The sequence below is a fragment of the Mustelus asterias genome, chromosome 12 (assembly GCF_964213995.1).
Source record: "Mustelus asterias chromosome 12, sMusAst1.hap1.1, whole genome shotgun sequence".
Lineage (NCBI taxonomy): Eukaryota > Metazoa > Chordata > Chondrichthyes > Carcharhiniformes > Triakidae > Mustelus > Mustelus asterias.
The window spans coordinates 50,784,530-50,799,270 of record NC_135812.1 but is presented as its reverse complement, the minus strand read 5'-3'; the positions used below and the strand labels follow the sequence as shown (position 1 = coordinate 50,799,270).

The window sequence follows — 14,741 nt, the reverse complement described above, 5'->3', positions numbered from 1 at the left end:
CGCTGAGCAGAAACTGATAGCCAAGTTCCGCACACACGAGGACGGCCTCAAGCGGGATATTGGGTTCATGGCACACTATTTGTAACCCCCACAGAGTTTCACTGGCTGTCTTGTCTGGAGACAATACACATCTTTTTAGCCTGTCTTGATGCTCTCTCCACTCACATTGTTTTGTTTCTTGATTAGTTGTAAGTATTCGCATTCCAACCATTATTCATGTAAATTGAGTTTGTGTCTTTATATGCTCTATTTGTGAACAGAATTCCCACTCACCTGAAGAAGGGGCTTGCAGCTCCGAAAGCTTGTGTGGCTTTTGCTACCAAATAAACCTGTTGGACTTTAACCTGGTGTTGTTAAACTTCTTACTGTGTTTACCCCAGTCCAATGCCGGCATCTCCACATCATGCTTTTATGTAGGCAGAAAGCAAAGTAGCAAGTGCCTATGGCTATACTAGTCTGAAAATGCCTGATCTCGTCTGAACTTTGGTTAGCATTTGGATGGGAGACTGCCTGGGAATACCAGGTGCAGTAGGCTTTTGCTGTTGCCAGTGGCTGCTCAAACCTCGCCACCCAACACTTGACAAACATTCTTTTCACCACTCATTCCTGCACACACACACTTCCTCTCTCTCTCTCACAATCTCATTGCTGCACATTCTCCTCCTGCTACAGAGGCAAGACGGCTGATTGACATGAGAGAAAAAACGCTCGAAACAAAAAAACAACTCTTTCACTCAAGAGAACAAACTCTGAATTTACCCTACTCATGCACAACTCTGAATGTTGACTCTTGAAAGACTGATGACTGTGACGTTCTGTTTTATAAGAATCACATAACTACTGGTGAGGATCGGGCTTGAAACTAAAAAGGTTGTGGCTGGGGGAGGGATCAGATGAAGGGAGATTTAGAAAGCTGAAGATAATGTCAAGGCAATAGGGCAATGTGGACATTTGGGTAATACTGCAACATGCAACAGGGAGGGACGGAGTGTTTCACCATCATCGTGCATCAGCGAATATGTCCTTGCAAAGAACCAGGATATTAAAAGGAACAGATTGAGAAGATAGAGAGAAACTATTTCTACTGGTTGGGGAATTTAGGACTAGGACAGTGTACAATTTAGAGCCATGTCTTTCAGGAGTGAAATTAGAAAACATTTCTACTCCGAAGAATTCTGGAACTCGCATCCACAAAAGACAATTGATGTGCGATCAATGGTAAATTGGAAATCTGGGTGTGGTGGATATTTGTTCAGCTAAAGATAGTAATGATGAGGGTGAACGACAGGGAAATGGTGTTAGCAAGCAGATGAGACATGATTCATTGGATGTTGGGACAGACGCAAGGGGCCAAATATCCCGCGTCTGTTGTTGTGTTCCAAGTGAAGGGAAAGGGTTCTAATGGAGCTCTGCCCCCATACACACACACACACACGAGTAGGGTGGGCATGGGAGAAAATGAGAAAAAGAGAAATTAATCCTTCAATGTGGTAGGATTATATTAAATAAGACATAGGAGAATAAGTGGGCCATTTGGCCCATCGAGTTTGCTCTGCCATTCAATGAGATCATGACTGATCTGATATGATAATCCTCAACTCCACTTCCTATCTTATCCCTATAACTCTCTGTTCCCTTACCGATGAAAAATCTGTCTATGTCAGGCTTGAACTGGACAGCCCTGTGTGTGAAAGATGCACTGTCCTCTGAGAGAGATGCACTGTCCTCTTCATCTCTTAAATGTGTGCTCCCTGACTCTGAGATGATGCCCTCTGGTGCTAGACTGTCTCACAAGGGAAAAGAAGCTGTGCGCCTCTACCCTGTCAAGTTCCCTGAGAATGCAATATGCGTCCATAAGGTCAGCTATCATTCTTCTAAATTGCCCAAGCAACTCAATCTCTCCTCATAAGAAAGTTTATCTCTATGTAGGTGAGAAGAATAGAGATGTCAGCGACATGTGCCTTTAAGTAGGCAGAAAGCAAAGCAGCAAATGCCTACGGCCATACTAGTCTGAAAACGCCCGATCTCGTCTGATCTCGGAAGCTAAGCAGACTCAGGCCTGGTTAGTACTTGGATGGGAGACCGCCTGGGAATACCAGGTGCAGTAGGCTTTTGCTGCCGCCAGAGACTGCTCAAACCTTGCTCACACTGCCACTCAGCATTCAACAAACATCCTTTTTTCCCGCACTCCCGTACACACGCTTTCTCTCTCTCTCTCTCACACACACAATCGCATTGCTGCATGTTCTCTTCCTGCTATATAGGCAAGACAGCTGATTGACATGAGAGAAACAAACACTCAAAACAAAAAAACAGCTCTTTCATTCAAGAGAACAAACTCTGAATTTACCCTACTCATGCACAACTCTGAATGTTGACTCTTGAAAGACTGATGACTGTGCCGTTTTTTTTATAAGAATCACATAACTACTGGTGAGGATAGGGCTTGAAACTAAAAAGGTTGTGGCTGGGGGAGGGATCAGATGAAGGGAGATTGAGAAAGCTAAAGATAATATCAAGGCAATAGAGCAATGTAGCCATTTGGGTAATAGTGCAGAGTGCAACAGGGAGGGATGGAGAGTAACCGTAATCATGCATCAGCGAATATGTCCTTGCAAAGAACTGTAGTAAACAAATAAAATTCAAAGCTCTTCATCGTAATGCAAGAAACATTCACTGTAAGATCGATGAACTAATGGCATACATAGAGATAAATGGTTTCGATCTCAGGTTACTCAACATTTTCAAAAGACAGGCAGAATGGAAAATGAGGAGGAGGAGGAGGAGGAGCCCTGGTTTCGAAGGACGACACAAAGACATTAGTGAGAAAAGATCTGGGTTTAGAAGAGCAGGATGTAGAATCAGTATGGATAGTGATTAGGAATTACAAGAGTCAGAAAAGATTGGTGTGAGATGTTTGTAGAATCCCTAATAAAAGTTATGCTATTAGAGTGCTAAAGAATAAATAATTTGAGCTTGTAAAAAAGGCAATGTAATAATTGTGGAGTGTTTAATTTTGAGAGAGACTGGAATTAATGAAATTGATAATGGTGTCTAGAGGAGAAACTTGTGGAATGATTTCTTGACAAGTTTCCTGAAAGAATATGTTGTGGAAGCAACTAGGGATAAAACTATTTTAGATCTAGCATTATGCAATGAGGCTGGTTTAAGTTGTAACCTCCCAGTGAAAGATCCTCTGTGGAACAGCGATGCTAACATTGAATTCCATATTAAGTTTGAAAGCTACAGCTTAGGAATGATATCTTGTCCTTGGATGGAGTGCAGCGTCAATTTACCAGAATGAAACCTGGCCTCCTAAATGTTCATTACGAGGAGAGATTATACAAAGTCCAGTTGTATTGCTTGGAATTTAGACGGTGAAGAAGTGATTTTATGGAAGTATCCAGGACATTAAAAGCAACAGATTGAGAAGATAGAGAGAAACTATTTCTACTGGTTGGGGAATTTAGGACTAGGGCCCTCGGTGTACAATTTAGAGCCATGTCTTTCAGGAGTGAAATTAGAAAACATTTCTACTCACGAAGAATTCTGGAACTCACATCCACAAAAGACAATTAATGTTAGATCAGTGGTAAATTTAAAATCTGGGAATGGTGGATATTTGTTCAACTAAAGGTATTAATGATGAGGGTGAATGACAGGGAAATTGCGTCAGCAAGCAGATGACACATGATTCATTGAATGTTGTGATAGACTGAAGGGACTAAATATCCCTCCTGTGTACCTATGTTCCTGGTGAAGGGAAAGGTTTCGAATGGAGCTCTGCCCCCATACACACACACACACACACACACACACACACGAGTAGGGTGGGCATGGGCGAAAATGAAAAAAAGAAACTAATCCTTCAATGTGATAGGATTATATTAAATAAGACCATAAGACGTAGGAGAATAAGTGGGCCATTTGGCCCATCGAGTTTGCTCTGCCATTCAATGAGATCATGACTGATCTGATATGATAATCCTCAATTCCACTTCCTACCTTATCCCCATAACTCTCTGTTCCCTTACTGATGAAAAATTTGTCTATGTCAAGTTTGAACTGGACAGCCCGGTGTGCTAAAGAATTCCACAGATGCACTGCCTCTGAGAGAAGAAATTCTTCTTCGTCTCTTAAGTGTGTGCCCCCTGACTCACAGAGATGATGCCCTTTGGTCCTAGACTCTCCCACAAGGGGAAAGAACTGTGCACCTCTACACTGTCAAGTTCCCTGAGAATGCAATATGTGTCAATAAGGTCAGCTGTCGTTCTTCTGAATTGCAATGAGTACAGGCCCAAGCGACTTAATCTTTCCTCATAAGAAAATTCATCTACAGGCAGGAAACAAAAATAAATATGTCAGAACCACGTGCCTTTAAGTGAGCAAAAAGCAAAGCAGCAAATGCCTACGGCCATACTAGTCTGAAAACGCCCGATCTCGTCTGATCTCGGAAGCTAAGCAGACTCAGGCCTGGTTAGTACTTGGATGGGAGACCGCCTGGGAATACCAGGTGCAGTAGGCTTTTGCTGCCGCCAGAGACTGCTCAAACCTCACCCCCCTCACACTGACATTCAGCACTCAACAAACATCCTTTTTTCCCCGCACTCCTGCGCACACACTTTCTCTTTCTCTCTCTCACACACAATCGCATTTTTGCACATTCTCCTCCTGCTACACAGGCAAGACGGCTGACTGACATGAGAGAAAAAACACTGGACACAAAAAAACCAAGTCTTTCACTCAAGAGAACAAACTGACTCTGAATGTTGACTCTTGCCAGACTGATGACTGTGCCGTTCTGTTTTATAAGAATCACATAACTGCTGGTGAGGATCGGGCTTGAAACTAAAAAGGTTGTGGCTGGTGGAGGGATCAGATGAAGGGAGATTTAGAAAGCTAAAGATAATGTCAAGGCAATAGAGCAAAGTGGCTATTTGGGTAATAGTGCAGAGTGCAACAGGAAGGGACGAAGAGTTTAACCATAATCGTGCATCAGCAAATACGTCCTTGCAGCGAAATGTAATTAAAAAAAACTCAATGCTCCTCATCGGAATGCAAGAAACATTCACTACAAAATCGATGAACTGGTGGCACACATAGAGATAAATGGTTTAGATGTAATGGCCATTGCAGAGACATACTTGCAAGTTGACCAAAGTTGGTTAATAAGTATTTCAGGATACGCAACATTTTCAAAAGAGAGGCAGAATAGAAAATGAGGAGGAGGAGGAGCCCTGGTTTCAAAGGATGACACGAGGACATTAGTAACATAAGGATCTGGGATCAGAAGAGCAGGAAGTAGAATCAGTATGGATAGTGATTAGGAATTACAAGAGTCAGAAAAGATTGGCGTGAGAAGTTTGTAGAATCCCTAATAAAAGTTATGCTATTAGAGTGCTAAAGAAGAAATAATTTGAGCTTGTAAGAAAGGCAATGTAATAATTGTGGAGTGTTTAATTTTGAGAGAGACTGGAATTAATGAAATTGATAATGGTGTCTCGAGGAGAAACTTGTGGAATGATTTCATGACAGTTTCCCGAAAGAATATGTTGTGGAAGCAACTAGGGATAAAACTATTTTAGATCTAGCATTATGCAATGAGGCTGGTTTAAGTTGTAACCTCCCAGTGAAAGATCCTCTGGGGAACAGCGATGCTAACATTGAATTCCATATTAAGTTTGAAAGCTACAGCTTAGGAATGATATCTTGTCCTTGGATGGAGTGCAGCGCCAATTTACCAGAATGAAACCTGGCCTCCTAAATGTTCATTACGAGGAGAGATTATACAAAGTCCAGTTGTATTGCTTGGAATTTAGACGGTGAAGAGGTGATTTTATGGAAGTGTCCAGGATATTAAAAGGAACAGATTGAGAAGATAGAGAGAAACTATTTTTACTGGTTGGGGAATTTAGGACTAGGACAGTGTACAATTTAGAGCCATGTCTTTCAGGAGTGAAATTGGAAAACATTTCTACTCACGAAGAATTCTGGAACTCGCATCCACAAAAGATAATTGATGTGCGATCAATGGTAAATTGGAAATCTGGGTGTGGTGGATATTTGTTCAGCTAAAGATAGTAATGATGAGGGTGAACGACAGGGAAATGGTGTTAACAAGTAGATGAGACATGATTCATTGGATGTTGGGACAGATTCAAGGGGCCAAATATCCCGCATCTGTTGTTGTGTTCCAAGTGAAGGGAAAGGGTTCTAATGGAGCTCTGCCCCCATACACACACACACACACACATGAGTATGGTGGGCATGGGAGAAAAAGAGAAATTAATCCTTCAATGTGGTAGGATTATATTAAATAAGACGTAGGAGAATAAGTGGGCCATTTGGCCCATCGAGTTTGCTCTGCCATTCAATGAGATCATGACTGATCTGATATGATAATCCTCAACTCCACTTCCTATCTTATCCCTATAACTCTCTGTTCCCTTACCGATGAAAAATCTGTCTATGTCAGGCTTGAACTGGGGTAAACACAGTAAGAAGTTTAACAACACCAGGTTAAAGTCCAACAGGTTTATTTGGTAGCAAAAGCCACACAAGCTTTCGAGGCTCTGAGCCCCTTCTTCAGGTGAGTGGGAATTCTGTTCACAAACAGAACTTATAAAGACACAGACTCAATTTACATGAATAATGGTTGGAATGCGAATACTTACAACTAATCCAGTCTTTAAGAAACAAAACAATGGGAGTGGAGAGAGCATCAAGACAGGCTAAAAAGATGTGTATTGTCTCCAGACAAGACAGCCAGTGAAACTCTGCAGGTCCACGCAACTGTGGGAGTTACAAATAGTGTGACATAAACCCAATATCCCGGTTGAGGCCGTCCTTGTGTGTGCGGAACTTGGCTATCAGTTTCTGCTCAGCGACTCTGCGCTGTCGTGTGTCGCGAAGGCCGCCTTGGAGAACGCCTACCCGAATATCAGAGGCCGAATGCCCGTGACCGCTGAAGTGCTCCCCAACAGGAAGAGAACAGTCTTGCCAGTTTCCAGTTGCAATTTTACATCTCATCCGCTTCATCCTGGACCACAATATCTTCACCTTCAACAACCAGTTCTTCATCCAGACACACGGAACAGCCATGGGGACCAAATTCGCACCTCAATATGCCAACATCTTCATGCACAGGTTCGAACAAGACTTCTTCACCGCACGGGACCTTCAACCGATGCTATACACTAGATACATCGATGACATTTTCTTCCTTTGGACTCATGGTGAACAATCACTGAAACAACTCTATGATGACCAACAAGTTCCATCCCACCATCAGGCTCACCATAGACTACTCTCCGGAATCGGTTGCATTCTTGGACACGCGCATCTCCATTAAGGACGGTCACCTCAGCACCTCACTGTACCGCAAGCCCACGGATAACCTCACGATGCTCCACTTCTCCAGCTTCCACCCTAAACACGTTAAAGAAGCCATCCCCTACGGACAAGCCCTCCGTATACACAGGATCTGCTCGGATGAGGAGGATCGCAACAGACACCTCCAGACGCTGAAAGATGCCCTCATAAGAACAGGATATGGCGCTAGACTCATTGATCAACAGTTCCAACGCGCCACAGCGAAAAACCGCACCGACCTCCTCAGAAGACAAACACGGGACACAGTGGACAGAGTACCCTTCGTCGTCCAGTACTTCCCCGGAGCGGAGAAGCTACGGCATCTCCTCCGGAGCCTTCAACATGTCATTGATGAAGACGAACATCTCGCCAAGGCCATCCCCACACCCCCACTTCTTGCCTTCAAACAACCGCACAACCTCAAACAGACCATTGTCCGCAGCAAACTACCCAGCCTTCAGGAGAACAGTGACCAAGACACCACACAACCCTGCCACAGCAACCTCTGCAAGACGTGCCGGATCATCGACACAGATGCCATCATCTCACGTGAGAACACCATCCACCAGGTACACGGTACATACTCTTGCAACTCGGCCAACGTTGTCTACCTGATACGCTGCAAGAAAGGATGTCCCGAGGCATGGTACATTGGGGAAACTATGCAGACGCTGCGACAACGGATGAATGAACACCGCTCGACAATCACCAGGCAAGACTGTTCTCTTCCTGTTGGGGAGCACTTCAGCGGTCACGGGCATTCGGCCTCTGATATTCGGGTAAGCGTTCTCCAAGGCGGCCTTCGCGACACACGACAGCGCAGAGTCGCTGAGCAGAAACTGATAGCCAAGTTCCGCACACACAAGGACGGCCTCAACCGGGATATTGGGTTTATGTCACACTATTTGTAACTCCCACAGTTGCGTGGACCTGCAGAGTTTCACTGGCTGTCTTGTCTGGAGACAATACACATCTTTTTAGCCTGTCTTGATGCTCTCTCCACTCCCATTGTTTTGTTTCTTAAAGACTGGATTAGTTGTAAGTATTCGCATTCCAACCATTATTCATGTAAATTGAGTCTGTGTCTTTATAAGTTCTGTTTGTGAACAGAATTCCCACTCACCTGAAGAAGGGGCTCAGAGCCTCGAAAGCTTGTGTGGCTTTTGCTACCAAATAAGCCTGTTGGACTTTAACCTGGTGTTGTTAAACTTCTTACTAGGCTTGAACTGGACAGCCCTGTGTGCAAAAGATGCACTGTCCTCTGAGAGAGATGCACTGTCCTCTTCATCTCTTAAATGTGTGCTCCCTGACTCTGAGATGATGCCCTCTGGTGCTAGACTGTCTCACAAGGGAAAAGAAGCTGTGTGCCTCTACCCTGTCAAGTTCCCTGAGAATGCAATATGCGTCCATAAGGTCAGCTATCATTCTTCTAAATTGCCCAAGCAACTCAATCTCTCCTCATAAGAAAGTTTATCTCTATGTAGGTGAGATGAATAGAGATGTCAGCGACATGTGCCTTTAAGTAGGCAGAAAGCAAAGCAGCAAATGCCTACGGCCATACTAGTCTGAAAACGCCCGATCTCGTCTGATCTCGGAAGCTAAGCAGACTCAGGCCTGGTTAGTACTTGGATGGGAGACCGCCTGGGAATACCAGGTGCAGTAGGCTTTTGCTGCCATCAGAGGCTGCTCAAACCTTGCTCACACTGCCACTCAGCACTCCACAAACATCCTTTTTTCCCCGCACTCCCGTACACACGCTTTCTCTCTCTCTCTCTCACACACACAATCGCATTGCTGCATGTTCTCTTCCTGCTATATAGGCAAGACAGCTGATTGACATGAGAGAAACAAACACTCAAAACAAAAAAAACAGCTCTTTCATTCAAGAGAACAATCTCTGAATTTACCCTACTCATGCACAACTCTGAATGTTGACTCTTGAAAGACTGATGACTGTGCCGTTTTTTTATAAGAATCACATAACTACTGGTGAGGATAGGGCTTGAAACTAAAACGGTTGTGGCTGGGGGAGGGATCAGATGAAGGGAGATTGAGAAAGCTAAAGATAATATCAAGGCAATAGAGCAATGTGGCCATTTGGGTAATAGTGCAGAGTGCAACAGGGAGGGACGGAGAGTTTAACCGTAATCATGCATCAGCGAATATGTCCTTGCAAAGAACTGTAGTAAACAAATAAAATTCAACGCTATTCATCGTAATGAGAGAAACATTCACTCTAACATCGATGAACTAGTGACGTACATAGAGATAAATGATTTAGGTCTCGGGGTACGAAACATTTTCAAAAGACAGGCAGAATGGAAAATGAGGAGGAGGAGGAGGAGCCCTGGTTTCAAAGGACGACACAAAGACATTAGTAAAAAAGGATCTGGGTTCAGAAGAGCAGGAAGTAGAATCAGTATGGTCAGTGATTAGGAATTACAAGAGTCAGAAAAGATTGGTGTGAGAAGTTTGTAGAGTCCCTAATAGAAGTGATACTATTAGAGCGCTAATGAAGAATTAATTGAAGCTTGTAACAATCTGAGATTGGTGGATATTTGTTTAACGAAAGGTATTAATGTTGGGGGTGCATGGCAAGCAAATGGTGTTAGCAAGCAGATGAGACATGATTCATTGGATGTTGGGATCGACTCGAGGCGCCAAATATTCCCCCTCTGTTCCGATGTTCCTGGTGAAGGGAAAGGCTTCTTATGGAGTTCTGCCTTCACAAACACACAAATGAGTAGAGTGGGCATAGAGAGAAAATGGAAAAAAGAGAAACAATCCTACTATACTGAAGGATTTATATTAAAACCATAAGATATAGTAGTAGAAGAAGGCCATTGGTGCACCAAACTGCTCTGCTATTCAATGAGATCATGACTGATCTGATATGATAATCTTCAAATTCCCTCCCCCCACCCCACCAATCCCCATAAGCCTTGTTTCCCTTACTGATTAAAGATCTGTCTATCTCAGGCTTGAACTGGACAGCCCTGTGTGCAAAGAATTCGTGATGTGGAGATGCCGGCGTTGGACTGGGGTAAACACAGTAAGAAGTTTAACAACACCAGGTTAAAGTCCAACAGGTTTATTTGGTAGCCAAAGCCACACAAGCTTTCGGAGCTGCAAGCCCCTTCTTCAGGTGAGTGGGAATTCTGTTCACAAACAGAGCATATAAAGACACAAACTTAATTTACACGAATAATGGTTGGAATGCGAATACTTACTCATGTTGTTTTGTTTCTTAAAGACTTGATTAGTTGTAAGTATTCGCTCTCCAACCATTATTCATGTAAATTGAGTTTGTGTCTTTATATGCTCTGTTTGTGAACAGAATTCCCACTCACCTGAAGAAGGGGCTTGCAGCTCCGAAAGCTTGTGTGGCTTTTGCTACCAAATAAACCTGTTGGCCTTTAACCTGGTGTTGTTAAACTTCTTACTGTGCAAAGAATTCCACAGATGCACTGGTCTCTGAGAGAAGAAATTCCTCTTCATCTCTTAAATGTGTGCCCCCTGACTCTGAGATGATGCCGTTTGGCCCTAGACTCTCCCACAAGGGGAAAGAAGCTGTGCGCCTCGACCCTGTCAAGTCCCCTGAGAATGCAATATGTGTCAATAAGGTCAGCTGTCATTCTTCTAAATGGCAATGAGTACAGACCCAAGCGACTCAATCTCTTCTCATAAGAAAAGCCCTCCATACGCAGGAGACAAGAATAGAGATGTCAGTGCCATTTGTCCTTAAGTAGACAGAAAGCAAAGCAGCAAATGCCTACGGCCATACTAGTCTGAAAATGCTCAATCTCGTCTGATCTTGGAAGCTAAGCAAACTCAGGCCTGGTTAGTACTTGCTTGGGAATACCAGGTGCAGTAGGCTCTTGCTGCCGCCAGAGACTGCTCAAATCTCGCCACCATCACACTGATATTCAGCACTCAACAAACATCCTTTTCCCCCCACACTCCCGCATGCACGCTTTCTTTCTCTCTCTCTCCCTTGCATACAATCTCATTGCTGCACATTCTCCTCCTGTTACACAGGCAAGACGGCTGATTGACATTGAGAGAAAAACACTAGAAACAAGAAACCAACTCTTTCATTCAAGAGAACAAACTCTGACTTCACCCTACTCACGCACAACTCTGAATGTTGACTCTTGGCAGACTGATGACTGTGCTGTTCTGTTTTATAAGAATCACATACTGGTGAGGTTCGGGCTTGAAACTAAAAAGGTTGTGGCTGGGGGAGGGATCAGGTGACGAGAGATTTGGAAAGCTAAAGATAATATCAAGGCATTAGTGCAATGTGGCCATTTGGGTAATAGTGCAGAGTGCAACAGGGAGGGACGGAGAGTTTAACCGTAATCATGCGAATCAGCGAATATGTCCTTGCAAATGACTGTGGTAAACAAATAAACCTCAACGCTCTTCATCGTAACACGACAAACATTCACCATAAGATCGATGAACTAGTGGCATATATAGAGATAAATGGTTTCGATCTCAGGGTACACAACATTTTCAAAAGACAGGCAGAATGGAAAATGAAAAGAAGGAGGAGCCCTGGTTTCAAAGGATGACACAAAGACATTAGTAAGAAAGGATCTGGGTTCAGAAGAGCAGGAAGTAGAATCAGTATGGTCAGTGATTAGGAATTACAAGAGTCAGAAAAGATTGGTGTGAGAAGTTTGTAGAGTCCCTGATAGAAGTTATGTTATTAGAGTGCTAAAGAAGAAATAATTGGAGTTGTAACAAAGGCAATGTAATAATTGTGGGGTGTTTAATTGTAAGAGAGACTTGACAAATGAAATTGATAATTGTGTCCAGAAGAGAAACTTGTAGAATGGTTTCATGATAGTTTCCTGAAATAATATGTTATGGAAGCAACTAAGGATAAACTATTTTAGATCTAGCATTGTGCAATGAAACTGGCTTAATTCTTAATTTAATTTTATTAGTGTCACAAGTAGACTTACATTAACATTGTTGCGAAATTACTATGAAAATCCCTAGTCGCCACACTCCGCCGCCTGTTCGGGTACACTGAGGGAGAATTTAGCATGGCCAATGCACCTAACTAGCACGTCTATTGGACTGTGGGAGGCAACTGGAGCACCCAGAGCAAACCACGCAGACACGGGGTGAACGTGCAAACTCCACACAGATGATGACCCAAGCTGGGAATCAAATCCAGGTCTCTGGCGCTGTGAGGCAACACTGCTAAGCACTGTGCCCCTAATTGTAATCTCACAGTGAAAAATCCTCTGCAAAACAGCGATGCTAACATTGAATTCCATGTTAAGTTTGAAAACTGCAGCTTAGGAATGATATATTGGCTTTGGATGAAATGCAGCGTCAATTTACCAGTATGAAACCTGGACTCCTAAAGGTTCATTACGAGGAGAGACTATACTGGAGGATTGGGAAATCTTTAAAGGTCAGCAGAAAGCCATGAAAAAAGCTATAAAGAAAAGTAAGATGGATTATGAGAGTAAACTAGCTCAGAATATAAAAACTGATAGCAAAAGTTTCTGCAAAAATATAAAACGAAAAAGAGTGGCTAAAGTAAACATTGGTCCTTTACAGGATGAGAAGGGAGATGTAATAACTGGAAATGAGAAAATGGCTGAGGCATTGAAGTGGTATTTTGTGTCGGTCTTCACAGTGGAAGACACAAATAACATGCCAAAAATTGATGACAGGAAGGCTTTGGCAGGTGAGAACTAGAAACTATCATTATCACGAAAGCAGTAATGTTGGGCAAGTTAATGGGGCTAAAGGTAGACAAGTCTCCTGATCCTGATGGAATGCATCCCAGGGTACCACCCCAGGGTACTAAAAGAGATGGCGGGAGAAATAGCAAATGAACTAGTGGTAATTTACCAAATTTCGCTGGACTCTGGGGTGGTTCCCACAGATTGGAAAACAGCAAATGTGATGCCACTGTTTAAAAAAGGAGGTAGACGAAAGGCGGGTAACTATAGACCAGTTAGTTTAACTTGTGTAGTAGTAGGGAAAATGTTTGAATTTATCAAGGAAGAAATAGCAAGACATCTGGATATAAATTGTCCCATTGGTATGACGCAGCATGGGTTCATGAAGGGAAGGTCATGTTTGACTAATTTGGTGGAATTCTTTGAGAACATTACATGTGCAGTGGACAATGGGGAACCTGTGGATGTGGTGTATTGGATTTCCAGAAGACATTTGACAAGGTGCCGCACCAAAGATTGCTACATAAGATAAAGATGCACATTGTAATGGGTAATGTATTAGCATGGATAGAGGATTGGTTAACTAACAGAAAGCAAAGAGTGGGGGTAAATGGGTGTTTTTCTGGGTGGCAATCGGTGACTAGTGGTGTGCCTCAGGGATCAGTGTTGGGACCGCAATTGTTTACGATTTACATAGATGATTTGGAGTTGGGGACCAAGTGTAGTGTGTCAAAATTCGCAGATGACACTAAGATGAGTGGCAGAGCAAAGTGCGCAGAGGACTCTGAAAGTCTGCAAAGGGATATAGATAGTCTTAAGTGAGTGGGCGAGGGTCTGGCAGATGCAGTACAATGTTGGTAAATGTGAGGTCTTCCATTTTGGTAGGAATAACAGCAAAATGGACTATTATTTAAATAGTAAAAAATTGCAGCATGCTGCTGTGCAGAGGGACCTGGGTGTCCTTGTGCAGGAATCACAAGGAGTTGGTTTGCAGGTGCAGCAGGTAATTAAGAAGGCAAATGGAATTTTGTCCTTCATTGCTAGAGGGATGGAGTTTAAAAACAGCGAGGTTATGTTGCAGCTGTATAAGGTGCTGGTGAGGCCACACCTGGCGTACTGTGTACAGTTTTGGTCTCCTTACTTGTAAAAGGATATACTGGCACTGGAGGGGCTGCTAAGGAGATTCACTAGGTTGATTCTGGAGTTGAGAGGGTTGGCTTATGAGGAGAGACTGAGTAGACTGGGGCTATACTCATTGGAATTCCGAAGAATGAGGGGAGATCTTATAGAAACATATAAGATTATTAAGGGAATAGATAAGATAGAAGCAGGGAAGTTGTTTCCACTGGCAGGTGAAACTAGAACTGGAGGGCATGGCCTCAAAATAAGGGCAAGCAGACTTAGGACTGAGTTGAGGAGGAACTTCTTCACACAAAGGGTTGTGAATCTGTGGAATTCCCTGCCCAGTGAAGCAGTTGAGGCTACCCCATTGAATGTTTTTAAGGCAAGGATAGATCAATTTTTGAACAGTAAGGGAATTAAGGGTTATGGTGAGCGGGCGGCGGGTAAGTGGAGTTGAGTCCACGAAAAGATCATCCATGATCTTATTGAATGGCGGAGCAGGCTCGAGGGGCCAGATGGCCTATTCCTGCTCCTAGA

The 14,741-nt window shown here is 43.4% G+C and overlaps 3 non-coding genes and 1 pseudogene across 3 annotated transcripts; all 4 read left to right on the top strand.

Annotated features, from left to right (window-relative positions):
- The first annotated feature begins 1,992 nt into the window (after positions 1-1,992).
- Positions 1,993-2,111, top strand: LOC144502116 (5S ribosomal RNA). Its single transcript, XR_013499264.1, has one exon. It is a non-coding gene; the product is annotated as a 5S ribosomal RNA (ribosomal RNA).
- A 2,295-nt stretch (positions 2,112-4,406) lies between these two features.
- LOC144502104 (5S ribosomal RNA) lies at positions 4,407-4,525 on the top strand. Its single transcript, XR_013499260.1, has one exon. It is a non-coding gene; the product is annotated as a 5S ribosomal RNA (ribosomal RNA).
- A 4,393-nt stretch (positions 4,526-8,918) lies between these two features.
- On the top strand, positions 8,919-9,037 carry LOC144502091 (5S ribosomal RNA). Its single transcript, XR_013499253.1, has one exon. It is a non-coding gene; the product is annotated as a 5S ribosomal RNA (ribosomal RNA).
- Positions 9,038-11,141: 2,104 nt separating this feature from the next.
- LOC144502175 (5S ribosomal RNA) lies at positions 11,142-11,248 on the top strand (annotated as a pseudogene).
- Positions 11,249-14,741: the final 3,493 nt, after the last annotated feature.